This window comes from Mustela erminea, chromosome 5 (genome assembly GCF_009829155.1).
Source record: "Mustela erminea isolate mMusErm1 chromosome 5, mMusErm1.Pri, whole genome shotgun sequence".
In the NCBI taxonomy this organism is placed as follows: domain Eukaryota; kingdom Metazoa; phylum Chordata; class Mammalia; order Carnivora; family Mustelidae; genus Mustela; species Mustela erminea.
Window position 1 is genome coordinate 37849590 of NC_045618.1, and position 18386 is coordinate 37867975.

The window sequence follows — 18386 nt, forward strand, 5'->3', positions numbered from 1 at the left end:
TTCAACTGACTGGGTGAAGCCCACTCACACTATGAAGGGCAACCCACTTTACCCAAAGTTCACCAATTTAAATGTAAATCTCTTCCAAAACACCCTCCAAGTTGGCACATAAAAGTAACCATTACAGAGGTGTGCAAATTAAGGCACCTCATGATTCTGAACGCTGTTGCTATAAAAGACATTCTTGAGGTTTTTGCTGAAACATGAAGGTTTCTGAGGATGAGATGGTTCTACTGCATGTTAATTATTGGGTTCTGATGACTATATTGTGGTTATGTAGATGAGAATTACCTTGTTTTAAGATGTACACACTAAAGCATTAGGAGGTTGATGGGCAGCAAGTCACAAAATACTCTTCAAAGGATCGAGAAAAAATTTATACTTTCAACTTTTCTGTAAGCTTGAGATTGTTTCAGATTTTAAAAAATGAAATTATGCTAGCTAAAAATACATAAAGGTCTCTAATAAAAGGAACGAATGCTCTTTGGAGAAATGGCTGATTCTAGTACTGGGGCAGGAAAGCTACAAGATGAGACTGAGCAGCTTTTCATGCCAGAAAGTAAGGAAATGTTGAAGAAAAAAAAAAACAACCCCACAATGATGGGGATATGTCAGAGATCTACCAGTGCCAAAGGTGGAAGAATATGACCAACAAAATAAAGTAGTATTGAATTATATCTAAAGTATAAAATACATATACACAAGCCCATATTGATATAATTAAGTGATTAAATAAATAGGGGAGAAGACACAAGTTTTGTGAAGAATTCCAAATAATTTATGTAGATACTAAAGGAGGGGGAACATAACCCCACTGCCACATTGTGGGCTAAGCATAGCATCTTTTTCCCAAACAGGACAATATATGGGATGGGGTTAAAAGTGGAAGAACCCGACAAACGCAAGCTCTGCGGGGTGATTAATGTCAGCATTAACAGTGATAAGTCATGTTGATAGTAGGTACCCTTGATGTGATGTGATGTGATGAACATGGCACTTTACTTCTAAGGACTGAAGACCTAGAACCCCAGTCTAGTCAGGAGAAAAACATTACGATCTGCAAATGCCTGAACAGTATTCCTCAAAGTCATCAAGGTCCATCAAAAACAAGGAAAGTTGGGGCGCCTGGGTGGCTCAGTGGGTTGGGCCCCTGCCTTCGGCTCAGGTCGTGGTCCCGGGGTCCTGGGATCGAGTCCCGCATCAGGCTCTCAGGGAGCCTGTTTCCTCCTCTCTCTCTGCCTGCCTCTCTGCCTACTTGTGATCTCCCTCTGTCAAATAAATGGATAAAATCTTTAAAAAAAAAAAAACAACAACAACAAGGAAAGTCCCAGCCACGAAGAGCATAAAGAGACGGATGGGATAACCACATGTAATAATATACTGGAAGTGAGATTCTGGAACAGAAGAAAGGGCATTAGGTAAAAACTAAGAAAATCTAAATAAAGTGCAAAGTTTAGTTAATAACAATGGATCGATACTTATTAATTGTAACAAATGTACCACAGTAACATAAGATGTTGGTAACAGGGGAAACTGTAATGTAGGGTGTTTAAGAACTCTGTACTACTGTCACAATTTTTTTTATAAACAAACTGTTCTAAAAAATGAGTTTATATATAAAAATAAATGAATAAATAAGTAGATCTAAAAACCTTTCCAAAAGTTTTACAATTTTTACTACTGTGGTCTTGCGTATATTCTGCTGTATTTATTTCAACATACTTTATATTTTTCCCTGTTATTGTAAGGATACTGTCCTTAAAAATATTACATACTCTAACAATTTATTGCTGGTGTACAGAAATACAACTGAGTTTTCTGTACTTATTTTGGTATTCAGCAAACTTCCTGAAGTTCATTATGTCTAAAATACTTCATTTCTCTCTCATGTAGACATTTTTTAACATCTTTGAATTTTGTCTCTTCCATTCTAACCACTTGCATTTCTTTTTCTTATCTGAGTGTCCCAATACTTGGATAGACATAGTGATAACAGGTAAAACTGACATGGAACTTGCTGTAAGGTTTTGGGTTTTGTTTTCCTTTCCTTTTTTTTTTTTTTTTTTTTAAATTTTGCTTTGTTTGGTATCCTTCCTTTGGTGAAGAAATTCACTGCTATTCCTAATTCAATAGTAAAATTACTGGTCATAAATGGACATTGGATTTTATTTAACAATAACATAAATACCTCTTGAGATAATCTTGTTTTCTTCAGGTTTTTTTGTGTGTGTTAAATTTTGGTAAGTTAGTAAGTAATTATGATAAATTTTAGGCATAATGATGTAGCCTTTTCAGATTTCAACTTAATTAAATGATTATTTTTCTTTTCTCCCCATTGTCTCAATACCAGGAGCTTGCATAAGGTCATGGCCATGGGGGAGGGAGTCTGGTTTCTTCCTATTGTCCCTCTGTATTCTAATACACAGCAGTCATCAGTTTACCTGCCATCCTCTGGTTGTTGTCCCATCTCTAAGGCCTCTTCTGGTTCACTGGCCCTCTCTTTTCCACCTTCTTTTAGCACTGTGGAAATTTCACATGTTATTCCCCTACTGCTGTGGAGACAGAAATCTTGGGGTCTGGACTGCAGCGCACTATCAGATCACACCATACTGTCATTTCTACTACAGCTACTGTCTCTAGGCCATGACAACGGGAGAACTATCTGGGGTTTCCCATCTCATGGGGCTCCTGACAGGAAGTGAGGCACACCACATTTTCTCATAAAGTTCCTCCATTATTAGGGAACTCTAGAATTGCTTCTCACTGATAGGTCAGCAGTGAGGGTGTAGGCAGGGAGTGCAGTCCTTTCTCAGAGACATTCATCTGTATGTTGTTGTCACCACTAACTCTCTTCAGAGTAGGACAACCAGCTGCTTCATCATCATCGCTTTTACCTACATCGGCCCTAAGGCCATCCACGGTGGCTCCAGATAGTTAACATGGAGACTTTTGAGGCTCAAAAAACTCTTTTCTCAACCTATTTTCTCTACTGGGAGATTCAAAGCTCTATTTTGAAACTTAGAAACTGAGCGTTGACTCATCCCTCTTTTCATTTCTGTAGTAACAGTCCTCCCTGAGGGCAGTAAATACGGAAGGCACTCACGGCTGCCTGGGTGTGGGGAGAGGAAGGGAGCCAGGATATTCCAGGGATCATACGTACGTATCAACAATAGAATTTCACAATAATACTGTGTGCCACAGCTTCCACACCCTTAGCTCTTTTGTAAGCTTCACACATGCATTTCTCACTAGCTGAGTCTGCCCGAATATCATGAGGAAACCTCAAACAGAATAGATCCCAAACTCAACTCATGGTTTTCCTGTATTGTCTGTCTCTGGAAACGGCCTATCTATCCAGTCTCCAAGGCTAGAAACTTCTGAGTATCCCTGAATTCTCACCCTTCACAACTCTCCCCCTACCAACACCCATGAAGTTGTTACACAATAAAAATTCTTCTCCCCTCCACCTCAGAGGGGTTTTTTGTCCCTCTTTTTGGTATCTATGATTCATGTCCGTGTACCATGCACCATTCTCTGAGTATTGGCCCAGACTGATAGGTAACTCTTTGTCCTTCTTGAGCTACCCTCTGTCTTCTGCAACAAAGGTTTGTGTGTGGGTAGTTTATTTTTGGACATGCTGTCAAGCAGTGATGTCCTGCAGTCAGCTCCTGCTGGCTCCCAAGGACCAGTTGTGCCTACCTCTATCCTCTATGTGCCTACCTCTATGGCCCTGCGTCAGGCTTCCTGCTCACCTGGGAGACTGCTTTACCTCTCCCCCCTGTCCTCTGTGCCTGTGCTTGCTCCCTCTCTCTCTCTCTCGCTGAAATAAACAAATAACATTAAAAAAAATAAAATTAACCACAGGGTGAGTATTTATACCACAGAAACTGGCCAACACTATAACAAGGGTAATTTTTTTTTTTCCTGGAGTACCAGTTATTAAGTATTTACCAGGCTGCTACTGTTCATTGGGAACATGAGTGAGGGCCTCTGAAGACAATAAAGGGAAGGGGGTAAAACCAGTGCAGTGGCTTTTGAGTTACTGAGTTTGATTAATATTGCTGAGGTGATTTGGGGTGCACTCTCAGTAAGGACCTCTGAAAAGTCACATAGACTGCACCTCAGAATTACCCTCCCAAGAAAGGAGCATCTATACATTGGTTGCCATCCCCTAGCAGACAGGGGGTGCCTCGTGAGATGTTAGCCCTCTTATTTCCAGATTTGCTCATATGTAGAATGGGTAAGTTCTCTCAGGGGACAGTGAAACCCAAGTGCAGAAAGCATGTGGTAAGTTAAACAGCTGAAGTGGCTTGCTGTCTGATGACATCTCTACACAGCCAGTTGCTGAGGCAAGGACAGAAGAAAAGGTTAGGCAAGAGGATATGAGGCAGAGTGCAAGAGAAATCTGACACAAGGGTTAGTAAGATAAGCTGTGGCTCCCGCTGCAGTAACTGGTCTCGGGCATTAATTAATATTCATCATCTCTCTCCTAAACCACTAGCATGAGAAGCTCAGTCTGGATTTCCCCTACCCTTGGCCAGCACTTCAGTAAGTCTGGGTTGTTGCCTGGTGGTGAGTCAGATTTTGGTCCCCAGGGGCTATGAACCATCAAGTTGTATTAACCTTATTGGGATGTGGTGCTATAATAGCCCATTTACAGTTATCATTAGACATGGAAGTACCAAGACATGGCCCAGTGAACCCCCTGAGTTCTACACATAATCTTTCTTATCTTCCTTGTGTACCCCAAAACTAGCTCCTCACAATAATCAGTCCATCCCTCTGCCCTCTATCAGTATGGCAGCTCTTTATTTTATTATGTGTCCACTAGCATGAGAAGCTCAAAATGACTAAGTGATAATCATAATTTCATATATAGTGGGACCCTTACTGCATCTCCTAGAAGCATTCTCCTGCCCCACTTCTTGAACTACGACTTCTAGTCTTGTGAGAAAAGTCTAGCTTACTTCTACTCTTTGGGTCACAGATCTGGAGTCTAGCTATTCGAATATAGCACCATATGTCAGCCATCTTACTCCTCATTGTAGTAATGTCCACAGGCCTCTACTGTTCCAGACCCCTGATATTCTTTTTTTTTTTTATTAAAAAATTTTTTTTAAGATTTTATTTATTTATTTGACAGAGAAAAATCACAAGTAGACTGAGAGGCAGGCAGAGAGAGAGAGAGAGGGAAGCAGGCCCCCTGCCGAGCAGAGAGCCCGATGTGGGACCCGATCCCAGGACCCTGAGATCATGACCCGAGCCGAAGGCAGCGGCTTAACCCACTGAGCCACCCAGGCGCCCCCAGACCCCTGATATTCTTATAATTTCATGATAATATCTACTGTTGTCATGCCTGCACTACAGAAGGTAGCCAGTGAGCTCGAAGTTGTCAGTGGCCTCCTCACCAGTGTTGTTTTCTGATTCTTCGTGATTCAGTTCTACAGTAGATAAATGATTTCTACACCATTAATACTGTGCACACTGACTAAATGCTATTTTTTACTGCAAAATATAAACTTAAAAATAACACTCAATTTTAGTTATTAATCATGTCTGAGTGACAGAATGAAAAAGGGACTTAAAAAAGTGATTTTGAATAAACATTTTAAAAAATTGCACTTATTTTATTTACAATATATAGAATAAAAGTATTGCAAATGAGAATTTCTACACTATTATTTGAAATTATTCAGATGTGAATAAAAATAATATTACCTCCATAGCAGACCAAGAAGACAAGTTGGCAAGCAACTAGAAACACAATATTTTATTTAAAAAGTGAAAATTATCCTATCAATAATGTGGTGTGTGTTTGTGTGTGTGTGCATATGTGCATATATAATTTTGTCTTCTTTATTTACATGCCACATTTCTGAGACAAAGAAGTCACTTCTAACTTACACTCATGGTCTCAAATATCTATACCATTGGATAAATTGTCTCCAAATTTTCTTACCAAATATAGATTAACATCCCAGTTTTGTTATTAAGGGATGATAAGTGAAATGGCTTGACAGTTTTGCAGAAAATCATATAAATTCAGCTAAAGTTCTTATCTACCTTCACAGACTTATTTAGGTTTTGGTTGAAGATACTCAAGTGCACATAAATAATTTTCAAGCAATTTGCTAAATAAATGTGTTGCATTTCAGTTCTTCCACCTTCTCTTGCCTCTTACTTGAGACCAAGAATAAAGTCACTACTCTAATTGGAAATACTTAGAAAATAACAGAACTATATGGGAAATACTTATAAAATACCAGAATTTTAGAATAGGAGGACATGTCCCTGATTCCACTGAACACCAGGTGTTAAATGATGGACATTGTTTTGAAGGCTAAAACTGTTTATTAGAGAACAAACACAAAAATGCCTATTATAAAAGTAATGGTCTTTTTTTTTTCCTCAGTGTTCCACACTGAGCTTTTTTGATCAATCTTGCATAGAAATATACTCCCCTTTATGTGAAAAATTAATAGGAAATACTGAGAAATTTAAACAAATAAACTAATATCATTAGAGGAATAGTTTAAGTAAATTATGTTATAATTTACTCTATAGTTTAAGTAAATAATAGTTTAAGTAAATTATGTTATAATTTACTCTATTTCCATTAATACAAATGTAGGCAACACTATGAATTATAAGACAAAATGTTGAAGCGGGCGAAAGCAAGTTGTGAGACAATGTATACTGTTTATTGTCCAAGGAATTCTTATTGGGTCTGCGGCTCCAGGAATGCAGGAGAAACAACAGAAATGACCGCCAGGCCACCATCTTCCAGGCCCCCCACCCCTTTCCTTGACTCTCCCACCATAAGGAGGTATGCCCAGGTCACATCTCCACAAGTAACCCGATACCTATGCAAGAAACCGGAACATCAGGGCTCCCCCAACCCTCCAATCCCGGAATACCACACCTTATACGGCTGTGAACCTATTCCCTGTCTTAACCCAGAAAAAAGACACACTCGACCCCCTCCCAGCGCAACTTCTCCGACTCTCCTCTCTGGAGTCACAGAACCTCGCCCAAGGGCACCTTTAATAAATCTTGCCTTGTGCCTACCTCGCCTGGTGTCATGTTTATCTCGCCTGTAAAACCTTACAGTTCTGTGCACATCAAATGTTAACAGTGGTTACTTCTGACATGGAGGGGTGGGTACTGGGATTTGGTCAACAGGACTTTAGCCTTATCTATAATATGCTAATTTTTTATTTTACTTTTGTTTTATTTTATTCATTTTTTTGACAGAGAGTGAGATCACAAGTAGGCAGAGAGGCAGGCAGAGAGAGAGGAGGAAGCAGGCTCCCCCCTGAGCAGAGAGCCCGATGCGGGGCTCGATCCCAGGACTCTGGGATCATGACCTGAGCCAAAGGCAGAGGCTTTAATCCACTGAGCCACCCAGGCACCCCTAACATGCTAATTTTTTAAAGAAGACATTTTAATTTATTTTTTATATTATAAAGAATTAGTTAAAACATGATAAATTGAGATAGTGAATGGAAAATATTAAATAAAATGTTAATATAATATTATAGATATATTAAATGTTAATATAAGGTTTTAATAAGAAGCATAAAAATATTAGATAAGATTTGGTGTGAGGAGAGAAAGATAAAGCATTTAACCAAAATTACTCTTGATTCTTATTGGATGATAATATTGCAAGAAAAGAATTTTAGAATTACTAAGAAACAGAGGACTTTTTAGGATAGCTTAAAATTCCTATTGAAAGGAGGAACGAAAATACCATTTCTTTATGGCCAGAGAACACTGTCACTTAAAAAGAAGGAAGCAAGAAAGGAAGAGAGGAGTATTTATTTATTTATTTATTCAATTTCTTTAGAGGACAGGGGCATGGGAGGGGAAAGTGAGGGAGAGAGTACCAAGCAGACTCCACACCCAGCGGAGAGTCCCACCTGGGACTCAGTCTCTTGACCGTGGTATCATAACATGAGCTGAGATCATAACATGGGCGGAAACTGAGATTCGGAGGCCTAACGGACTGAGGCACCTGGGCATCCCAAAGAGGAGTATTTAGATGAAAACTATTGCAAAGTATATATCGTTTCCTTTTCACTGTTCAGTGTATCTTCCTTTGGGAAACTTTCATTACTCTTACTTTATATAATTCTGAAAGTCTGCCAATCACAATTTCCCATATTCCATACAGGGATGAGAATGTGGTCCCCATTAGGCCAACCAAACTTTAAATTTTAGATACAGAATCTAATAAAGGATTAAAAAATAAAAATTTAAAAAGACAAACAAACTGATAAAATACTTCACAAAGTAGGGGCGCCTGGGTGGCTCAGTGGGTTGAGCCGCTGCCTTTGGCTTGGGTCATGATCTTAGGGTCCTGGGATCAAGTCCCGCATCGGGCTCTCTGCTCAGCAGGGGGCCTGCTTCCCTTCCTCTCTGTCTGCCTCTCTGCCTACTTGTGATCTCTCTCTGTCAAATAAATAAAATTTTAAAAAATCTTAAAAAAAATACTTCACAAAGTATTTAAAATACTTAAATAAGCATTTCAGAAGGAAGGATATCTAGAGGCGCCTGGGTGGCTCAGTCGGTCAAGCAGCCAACTCTTGCTTTTGGCTCAAGTCGTGATCTCAGGGTCCTGGGATCGAAGCTGTTTGAAGATTCTCTCTCCCTCTCCCTCTGCCCCTGGCCTCCTCACTCATGGTCTCTCTAAAACAAATAAATAAATTGTTTTTAAAATCTTTTTTTTAAAAAAGGATGTTTAAGTAAGTATTCAAAGAGCATATGAAAAGAAGGTGCACAAATACCATTAGTCATGAAAGAAATGAGATAACACTAGTCACTCACCAAAAAGGGTAGTAATTATTAAAAGCACACCCAAGTGCTGGCCAAGAAGTGGAGGAATTGTGACTCTTATCCTCTACTGGTGGGAATGTAAATTGGCACAGCCTCTTTGGAAAGCTACTTGGCAATATTTACTAAATCTGAATATAGGCTTACTTTATTATCCAACAGTTCCACTCTCAGAAAATGAAAACCTGTGTGAACCCAAAGACGTGTGCAGAAACAGTCATTTGTAGCTTTATTTACAATGTTTCCAAATTGGAAACAACCCAAATGTCCATTAGGAGTATAGTATTCACTGGAGTACTATGTAACAATCCTAACAAGCTACTTAATATTACATACAACAAGGATACAGTATACTCACAGGCATAATCTTGAGCAAAAGAAACCAAACTGTAAATGATTCCATTCGAATAAAGTCCAAAAATAGGCACAACAAATTTGTGTGATAAAGTAGGAAAAGTGGATAGTTTTGAGGGATAATGATTGGGGGGAGGGTACAAGGGAGATTTCTAGAGCACTGATAAGTAATGTCCTGTATCTTGATCTGCATGTTAGTTACATGTTCCCTGGGTAAAGTCTCATTGAGCTGTTTACTTAGGATCTGTATTTATATATGTCATACTTTAATTTAAAAAGTATATAAAATAAAACCTCTAGCAGAGATACACACAGGTGGAAGGCAGAGCCTAGTTATCCCAAGGCTGACTCTAAAATTCTGTCCAGTGAATTCTCACCTCTGAGGTCTGCAGACCTCCAAAGTTGCTCTAGTTTCTGCCCTTCCAAAGAATAGGTAGTTCGTTCTTTCTTTTTTTTTTTTTCTTTTTTTTTTATTCTCTGGATCCTTATAGTAAATTCTTTCCCCTCTTTTCCTCAACACACTAAGAGTTGGTTTCTTACTGGGCCCCAAATTGAATTGCCAGGAAAAATGTTGGTATTATTCTTGACGTCAATAGAATGTTGGAAAAAAAAAAAAAAAAGAGGCAAATTCCTTATAGGTAAATGGCCAAAAAGAAATTCTTATAAATGATAGAAGCCTAAGTGAGTGTGTTGGAATGTCTGGCTACAAGTGAGAATTTTATATAACTGGCATCTTGTACTATACGGAAATGCCATCTAACTTAATCACAAAAAAATCTAGATCTATCCACAGAACTAAAAGAATAATATCCACAGGGCACGAGCAGCTAGAGCTGGGGTCTTTTGCCAATTACTACCAGTGAGCACACGGACCTAAACGTGATTAACAGATCCTTAATATTTCTTAGTACAAACAAGGTTAGAATATTTAAACAGGTATGCATAACACTGCTAATTAATAAGGACAATTCTATTCAAAATAGGGTGGATCCTGTTATAAGAAAGTCCCTTTTGTTCTGATGAATTCCTAGATAGGTTTGGATATGCCAAGTGAGCCTAGAGCAAAATTTGGGATTGAAAAGTTGAATTATTCTGCATGTAGAGGCAGAGAAAATTGAAATTCCTGGTATACTCATTGAATGTAGGGGGGTCGAGGAAAGAAAAAAAGGATGACAAGAACTGAAAGAAATGGGCAGGGGGAAAAAAATCCCTTGGTTTGCACACCCCTTTAAGAATAACAGTGTTTAGGGCACCTGGGTGGCTCAGTCAGTTATGTGGCTGCCTTCAGCTCAGATCACGATCCCAGGGTCCTGGGATTGAGCCCCGAATTAGGCTCCCCGATCAGTAGGGAGCCTGTTTCTCCCTCTCCCTCTGCCTGCTGCTCTGCCTCCTTGTGATCTCTCTCTCTGTCAAATAAATAAATAAAATCTTAAAAAAAAAAAGAATGAGAGTGTTTAATATTCTTTGAAATTGTTAACAGTTTTACAATGTAAACCCCATAGCCATCCCCCCAGAATATTCAAACAAGGTTACTAATAATTTCATGTATGTGTGTTTTATTTTTTATTTTATTTTTTTTTTAAGATTTTATTTACTTATTGGTCAGAGAGAAAGCACAAGTAGGCAGAGTGGCAGGCAGAGGCAGAGAGAGAAGCAGGCTCTCCGCTGGACAAGGAGCCCGATGCAGGACTCGATCTCAGGACCCTGGGATCATGACCTGAGCTGAAGGCAGTGGCTTACCCGACCGAGCCACACAGGCGTCCCCATGTATGTGTGTTTTAAATAAAGGAGTTGTGTTTCACATAAAAGTTGGTATGATGTTTAACAGACAACATATAGCTTATATAACTTACTAGAGAGTAAGAACCCATTAACTGAACCATTGCCAGTGGTGGGCATATGAACCTGAATACATCTAGAATTTCTAGAAAGAAACTTAGAGGAGTGCTTTGTATTTCTACGGATCCTAAAATAATGGATTCAAGACACTCTCACCAATATCTCATGGGCAAGGAAGTTCCAGTTAACACATGGCATACACAAGACTTTATTAAAGCTAAGAAATAACAAATAAACACACTGTGTAACACTAAAATAGACTTTCTGGTTATGATTTCCTCTCCAGGATTCCCAGTCCTCTCTGTCCAGTTGACTCTATCTTAGATATATTGTTCAGGGGACTGTCCCTGGATATCTACTCCTTCAGTTAAGAGACTTTCTATTCCAAATACAGAAAACCTACTCCAAAGCTTTAACAGTGAAGTTGGCTCACATAACTAGAAGTCTAGACATATTTAGGCTTCAGGTACAATATGATCAAGGTTCTTACCCTATTTTCTTGCTGTTTTCTCTGCTCCATCCTCCTCCAATTTTCAGATTTTGTTCTCAGACTGACTTCTCTTAAATCACAAAATAGCTGCCAACAGGCTTCTTTGACTATATTTCACATAGATGAGTAAGTCGGATTATCCATCAGTATCACTCAAATAAAAGGAAGAAGTTTCCGAAAAACTTCAGTAATTCAAGTTTCATTTGTCACACACCATCTTTGGGCTGATCCAAGATGCTCATTCATTTTGAGGGTAGCTGACCTGCAGCCTGTGTGTGTACCATGCACCAATTTCTGTGGAAGCCTCAGCTGGCCGCAGTTTTCTCCCATTGTCTGATAACCACATCCACCAACAAGAATGTTAATTTGCCAGCTTTCCACCACAACACATCCAAGAACAAGGAGAAAGACAATATAGAAATGAGGCAGCGCTGAACAGAAGTTAAGGTGGACCTGAGGAAAGTTAAGAAGGTTGACTAGATGCTGAAAAGGAGAAATGTAAGCCCATTTCCTGATGAGACTACTGCACCGCAAGAAACCCACAAAAACCAGGGCACTGTAAATTGGTCCATTGATGACATTGTCAAAGGCATAAATAACTACAATTTGGAAAGCCAGCTCCAGGCTACTCAATCTGCTGGAAAGTGCTTTCTAGAAAAACAGCCCCGCATAGATAACATAATTCCAATGGGAAAACGACAGTCTCTTCAGCAAATGGTGTTGGGAAAACTGGACAGCTACATGCAAAAGAATGAAACTCGACCACTTCTGTATACCTTACTCAAAAATAAATACAAAATGGATTAAAGACCTAAATGTGAGACCTGAAACCATAAAATACCTAGAATAAAACACAGGCAGTAATTTCGCTGATATGAAGTGTAGAAGCATTTTTCTAGATACATCTCCTAAGGCACAGGAAACAAAAGCAAAATTCAACTATGGGAACTATGGGAACCATACCAAAATAAAAAACTTTTGCATAGTGAAGGAAATAAACAAAACAAAAAAGGCAACCTACCGAATGAGAGAAGATATTTACAAATAATATCTCCAATAAAAAATTCATATTCAAAAAAACCCAAAGAAATTATACAACTCAACACCAAAATAAATAAATAGTTTAATTAAAAACCAGGCAGAGGACCTGGATAGACACTTTTCCAAAGATGATATATGGACAGCCAAGAAACACATGAAAAGATGCTCAATATCACTTTCATCAACAAAATGCAAATCAAAATCATGAGGTATCACCTTACACCTGTCAGAATTGTTAAAATTTAAAAAAAATGAGAAATAACAAATGTTGGTTATTTGTTATGGAGAAATATGAACCCTAGTGCACTGTCCATGGGAATGGAAGCTTGTAGCCACTGAGGAAAAAACTATGAAGGTTTCACAGAAAGTTAAAAACAATTATTATATGATCCAATAATTCCACTACTGAGTCCTTACCTAAAGAAAACAAAAACACTAATTTGAAAAGATATATGCACCCCTCTATTTTATTGTAGCATTATTTACAATAGCCAAGATATGGAAGCAATCCAAGTATCTAGCAGTAGATGAGTGGATAAAAAAGATGTGCTATATATACACTGGAATACTACTCAGCCATAAAAAAGAATGAGATATCACCATTAGCAAAACCATGAATGGATCTGAAGGTCTAACATTAAGTGAAGTAAGTGAATCGGAGAAGGACAAATATCATATGACTTCACTTATGGGTGGAATTTAAGAAACAAAACAAACTAAGAAAGAAAAAAGAGACAATAAATAGACTCTGAATATAGAGAACAAACTGGTGCTTGCCAGAGTGGGGGGAGGTGAGTGAAACAGAAAACAGGGATTAAGAGTACACTATCATGATGAGCGCAGAGAAATGTATAGAATTGTTCAATCATATTGTACACCTGAATCTAATGTAACATTGAATGTTCATATCATATGTTGAATTAAAAAACAAACAAACAAAAAATGAAACAACCAAAAAAACACCCATCGTTCTACATAGATCTTGATGAGGACATTTGTTTGCAGTTTGAGAGCTGAAGTCAGAAGGCAGAGTGTGTCTCTTGTTTGACCTCAGCTGGGAACACCCATATTAGGCAACTCATTTTTTTTTTTAACCATTCTATTCGTGAATTGTTGATTTGGGTGTTACAGATAATTTTTAGCAAGTAGGCAAATTTGGAAATAAAGAATCTGTGAATAGGGACGATCAACTGTATATTGTTTGGTAAACTTGGAAAGTCCAAGAAGGTGAAGAAGTTGTCAGGCACGATTAGATCTAAGAGTTCTAGGTCTCTGTCTCTATTTCTCTATCCATCTTCTGCCTTCTCTTGTTCATCTCTGAAAAGGGTCCCTCTACTAGGTAGCACAACAGCTGCCAGTAATTCCAAGTACATAATTCTCACTTTACCCACAGATTGAGAAAACAAACAAAACCCCTTTATCTCCTGCACACTATGTATTTAAGGTACGGGATCATTCGGTTAGGTCCTTGCACCTGTTCCTTTTGGCAGGAGGGAGTGTGTCAGCCTCACCTGACCCACACGGACAAGACTTCTCACTGGCAAGGGGGCTCTGGGATCCCAAGAAAGAAAATGGGCTCAGGTGGGCAAAATCAACAGAGATAAATTATAGTTGACACATTTTTAGAATTTCCTGCAATGGAAAATGAACAATCTTTTAAAAATATAATGTTTAAAAAGTATAATTTAAAAAATAGTATATTTTAAAAATATAATATTTTAAATATTAAATATCTTAAAAATATAGTCACTTGGCACACCACTTCACATATGTTCCACATGAAGCAGGCACAGTTCCAAGCATTTACATGATTAACCCCTGAGGTAGGTCTTATTCTCATTCCATCCTATATAGGAGGGAACTGAGGCACAGAGAGGTAGAGTGAAGCATTCCCGAGTCTACACAGCTAGGAGACAGTGGAGCCGGGATTCAAACCCAGCCAATCTTTCATCTACCACTTGGTGTTCTCTCTCTTACAAAAATCCAAAATTAATACAGAGACAGCCTAGCATCTAGATCAAATATATCTTTATATTTTGCCACTTTTACTTGAGAGCAGTTTCTTAAAAATATACAGCTGTTGGGCGCCTGGGTGGCTCAGTTGGTTGAGCAACTGCCTTTGGCTCAGGTCATGATCCCGGACTTCCAGGATCGAGTCCCGCATTGAGCTCCCAACTCCTTGGGGAGTCTGCTTCTCCCTCTGACCTTCTCCTCTCTCATGCTCTGTCTCGTTCATTCTCTCTCAAATAAATAAGTAAAATCTTTAAAATATATATATATATTTTAAAGATATATAGATATATATCTATATATCTATATATATATATATACAGCTGAGGTGCCTGGGTGGCTCAGTCAGTTAAGCGTCTGCCCAAATTTGGCTCAGGTCATGATCCTGGAGTCCCAGGATCAAGCCCCAAGTCTGGCTCCCTGCTCAGTGGGGAGTCTGCTTCTCCCTCTGACTCTCCCCCTCTCATGATCTCTCTCTCTCTCTGTCTCAAATCAATCAATCAATCTTAAATATATAGATATACTATAGATATATAGCTATAGATATCTATCTATATATAAACAGCCACAGCACATGCCCTGCCCTGACCCCATTCCTTTCTGTCTCCCCTTCCAGAGGCAACCACTACCCATCAGTGTTTTCTACTTGGACTATATATGAATGTATCCATTAAAAATATATCAATTACTCTGTTTCTAAATTATATATAAATATACCCTAGTTTGTAAATTATTTTGCAATTTGCTTTATAACTTAGCATTATGTATTTTATAAAGTATACAAGTTGATATATGTAACTCAGATTTAATTCGTTTTATCTGTTGTTTTTTATTCTGCTGTGTGAATAAATGAGTTTATCTGCTCCATTGCCAAAGGAGAGTTAGAATGATTATGCCAATTTTTATTAATCTACTATTTCAATTTCTATAATTTCATAGTGCATCTTGTCATCTGGATGTAGTGCAAGTCCCCCTCAAAATATGTCTACTGTTCATAGGCCTTTACTCTTCCATTGGAATTTTATTTTTGTTTTTGTTTTTTTCTCAGACTACATCAGAAACCTGGCTATGGGTTTGAGTTTTACTGGAGTTATATTGAATGTGTAGGTTAAGTTGTGATGACTTAACATCTTAAGAGGGTTAGTATTCGTACTTAGGGACATGCCAAACCTTTGTATTTATTTAGGATTTCTTTAAAACTTCAATAAAGATTTTAAATTTATCAATAAAGATCTTGCATATCTTTTTTCTGGATTTATTTATAGCTATCTAACTTGGTTGCCTCTGTGAGTGGCATCACTTTTCTTTAACAACGTTGGTCAAACTGTTGCCATGCCATGGGGAATGCAATGGATTTACTGTATTGAACTTAAATCAACCTTGCTAGACTCTCATTAGTTACAATGGTGTCTTGGATTTTCTATGTAGATAATCATATCATCTATGAAGAATTACCTTTTGCTTTTCCCTTCCAATTTTTTTTAAAGATTTTATTTATTTATTTTACAGAGAGAGATCACAAGTAGACAGAGAGGCAGGCAGAGAGAGAGAGAGAGGGAAGCAGAGAGCCTTATGCGGGACTCGATCCCAGGACCCTGAGATCATGACCTGAGCCAAAGGCAGTGGCTTAACCCACTGAGCCACCCAGGCGCCCTCCCTTCCAATTTTTATACCTATTTTTCTCTTGTCATCTTGTTACTACATTGGCTGGATCTGTCAAGATAATTTTGAATAGAAGCAATGATGTTGAACACCAGTCTTCTTAGGTCCTTTGAAATATTATTTCTAATATTTCACCATAAAATACAGTATTTGCTATATATTTTTATAACTATGTTTCATAAATGTAAGCAAGATTCCTATTCTGAGTGCTCACAAGGATTTTTTTTTTTTACTTTTAAAATTTAACAACTGGATTTTAAATTTAATAACTGGATTTTAAAATGTATTTTTAAAATCACCTTGAGATTTTTTTTTCTCACCCTTTGTTTATTTCCTACCAACCAGATCACAGACCATTCAGGTAGTTGATAACCTTAGTAAACAAATCTCGCTTGGAATCAGTTTGTAGAAGAACTCCTTTTCTCCTGCATCTTTAGGAGGATCATACTGTTTTTCTCCTTTAGCCCACTGATTCGGTGAATGTCATTAATATGCTTTCCTTCTATTTCTAGCACAAATTCTCTTTGATCTAGAGTAAATGTAGTCATCCTTTACTACTTTGTCTTTTGTAATCCACATCCAATACATTAAATCCATTTGCAGACCTACCCAAATGGTGCTTCCTTCAAAATATATCCTTAATCTAACCACTTCTTTTTATTTATTTATTTATTTATTTATTTGACAGACAGAGATCACAATTAGGCAGAGAGGCAGGCAGAGAGAGAGAGAAGGAAGCAGGCTCCCCACTGAGCAGAGAGCCCAATGCGGGGCTCGATCCCAGGACCCCGGGATCATAGACCTGAGCTGAAGGCAGAGGCTTTAACCCACTGAGCCACCCAGGCGCCCCAGTCTAACCACTTCTGATTATTTCTGCCATTGGAATTAGAGTCATCATCATTTGCTTCCTGGATTGAATCAATGATCCATTCCCATTGTCTCTTCCTTGTGCCTTGCCTCTCTGTAGTTGATTTTCAAATTGCAACTGTAATGATCCTTTTGAAATGTAAATCAGATTATGCCCCTCCTCTGCCTAGCGCTTCATAAGACTTCCCATTTTCCTTAGCATGAACTCACAGTCCTTTCAGTGGCCAGCATCTACTATTTTCCCCTGCTCCTAGTTCTTCCAAATCAGCCCCCTTGGCCTCCTTGCTGTTCCTTGAACATACCAGGGGCACTCCCACCTCAGGGCCTTTGCACTAACTGAGTCCCCTGTTTCTGCCTGGGAAATTCCCTCCCACAAATGTGTACATATTATGTGTATATCTACACATATACTAATATATGCATACCTACTGACATACTAATAGATACAAATATACTGCACATCTATATTCATGTAATACTAACATATACATATATACTAATAGAAGTCTACATTTATACATGTCTACACATAGATGGCTACATATAGGTCTGCCTATTTTTTTAAAGATTTTATTTAGTAATTTGACACATGGAGAGAAAGAGAAAGTGAGAGGACAAGCAGGGGAGGGGGCAGTAGGCAGAAGGAGAGAGAGAAGCAGTCTCCCCACTGAGCAGGAAGCCTGACATGGGGCTCAATCCTAGAACCCAAGGATCATGACCTGAGCCTAAACAGACGCTTCATCGACGGAGCTACCCCGGTGCCCCTAGGTCTGCCTATATGAGCATGTTTACGTATATCTGCCTATATGAGTATATTACGTATATGTTTCTGATACTTTGGAGAACAGCAATCATGCTCCTTTATTCCTTTACGTCCTTCCTTGCTTTTCCTCTAGAGCAGTAATCGTCACCTGACATACCATGTGCTTGCTTATTTGTTTATTGTGTTTCTCCCCCACTAGAATATTAGCTTCATGGTGGCAGAGATGTTTGCTGGTTCTGTTCCCTGAGAGATCCCCAAGGGCTTATAACAGTGCCTGCACACACCAGTCACTCAGTAAATATTAAATGAATGGGCTATTGTTTTATTCATTGTTTGCCTCAAAATCTGCCTCCATCGCCCCCCATGGTGGTCAGTATATCAATATATTATTTAGGATTTGGGGAGCTATGTTTCTTACAGTTATTAATGTCTCTTCACCATATCTCCTTCAAAATAGAGTTTTAGTATTTTATTTACTTTTGTTAAATCATTAAATGTAAAGAAATGCATGATGTTATTTTAATT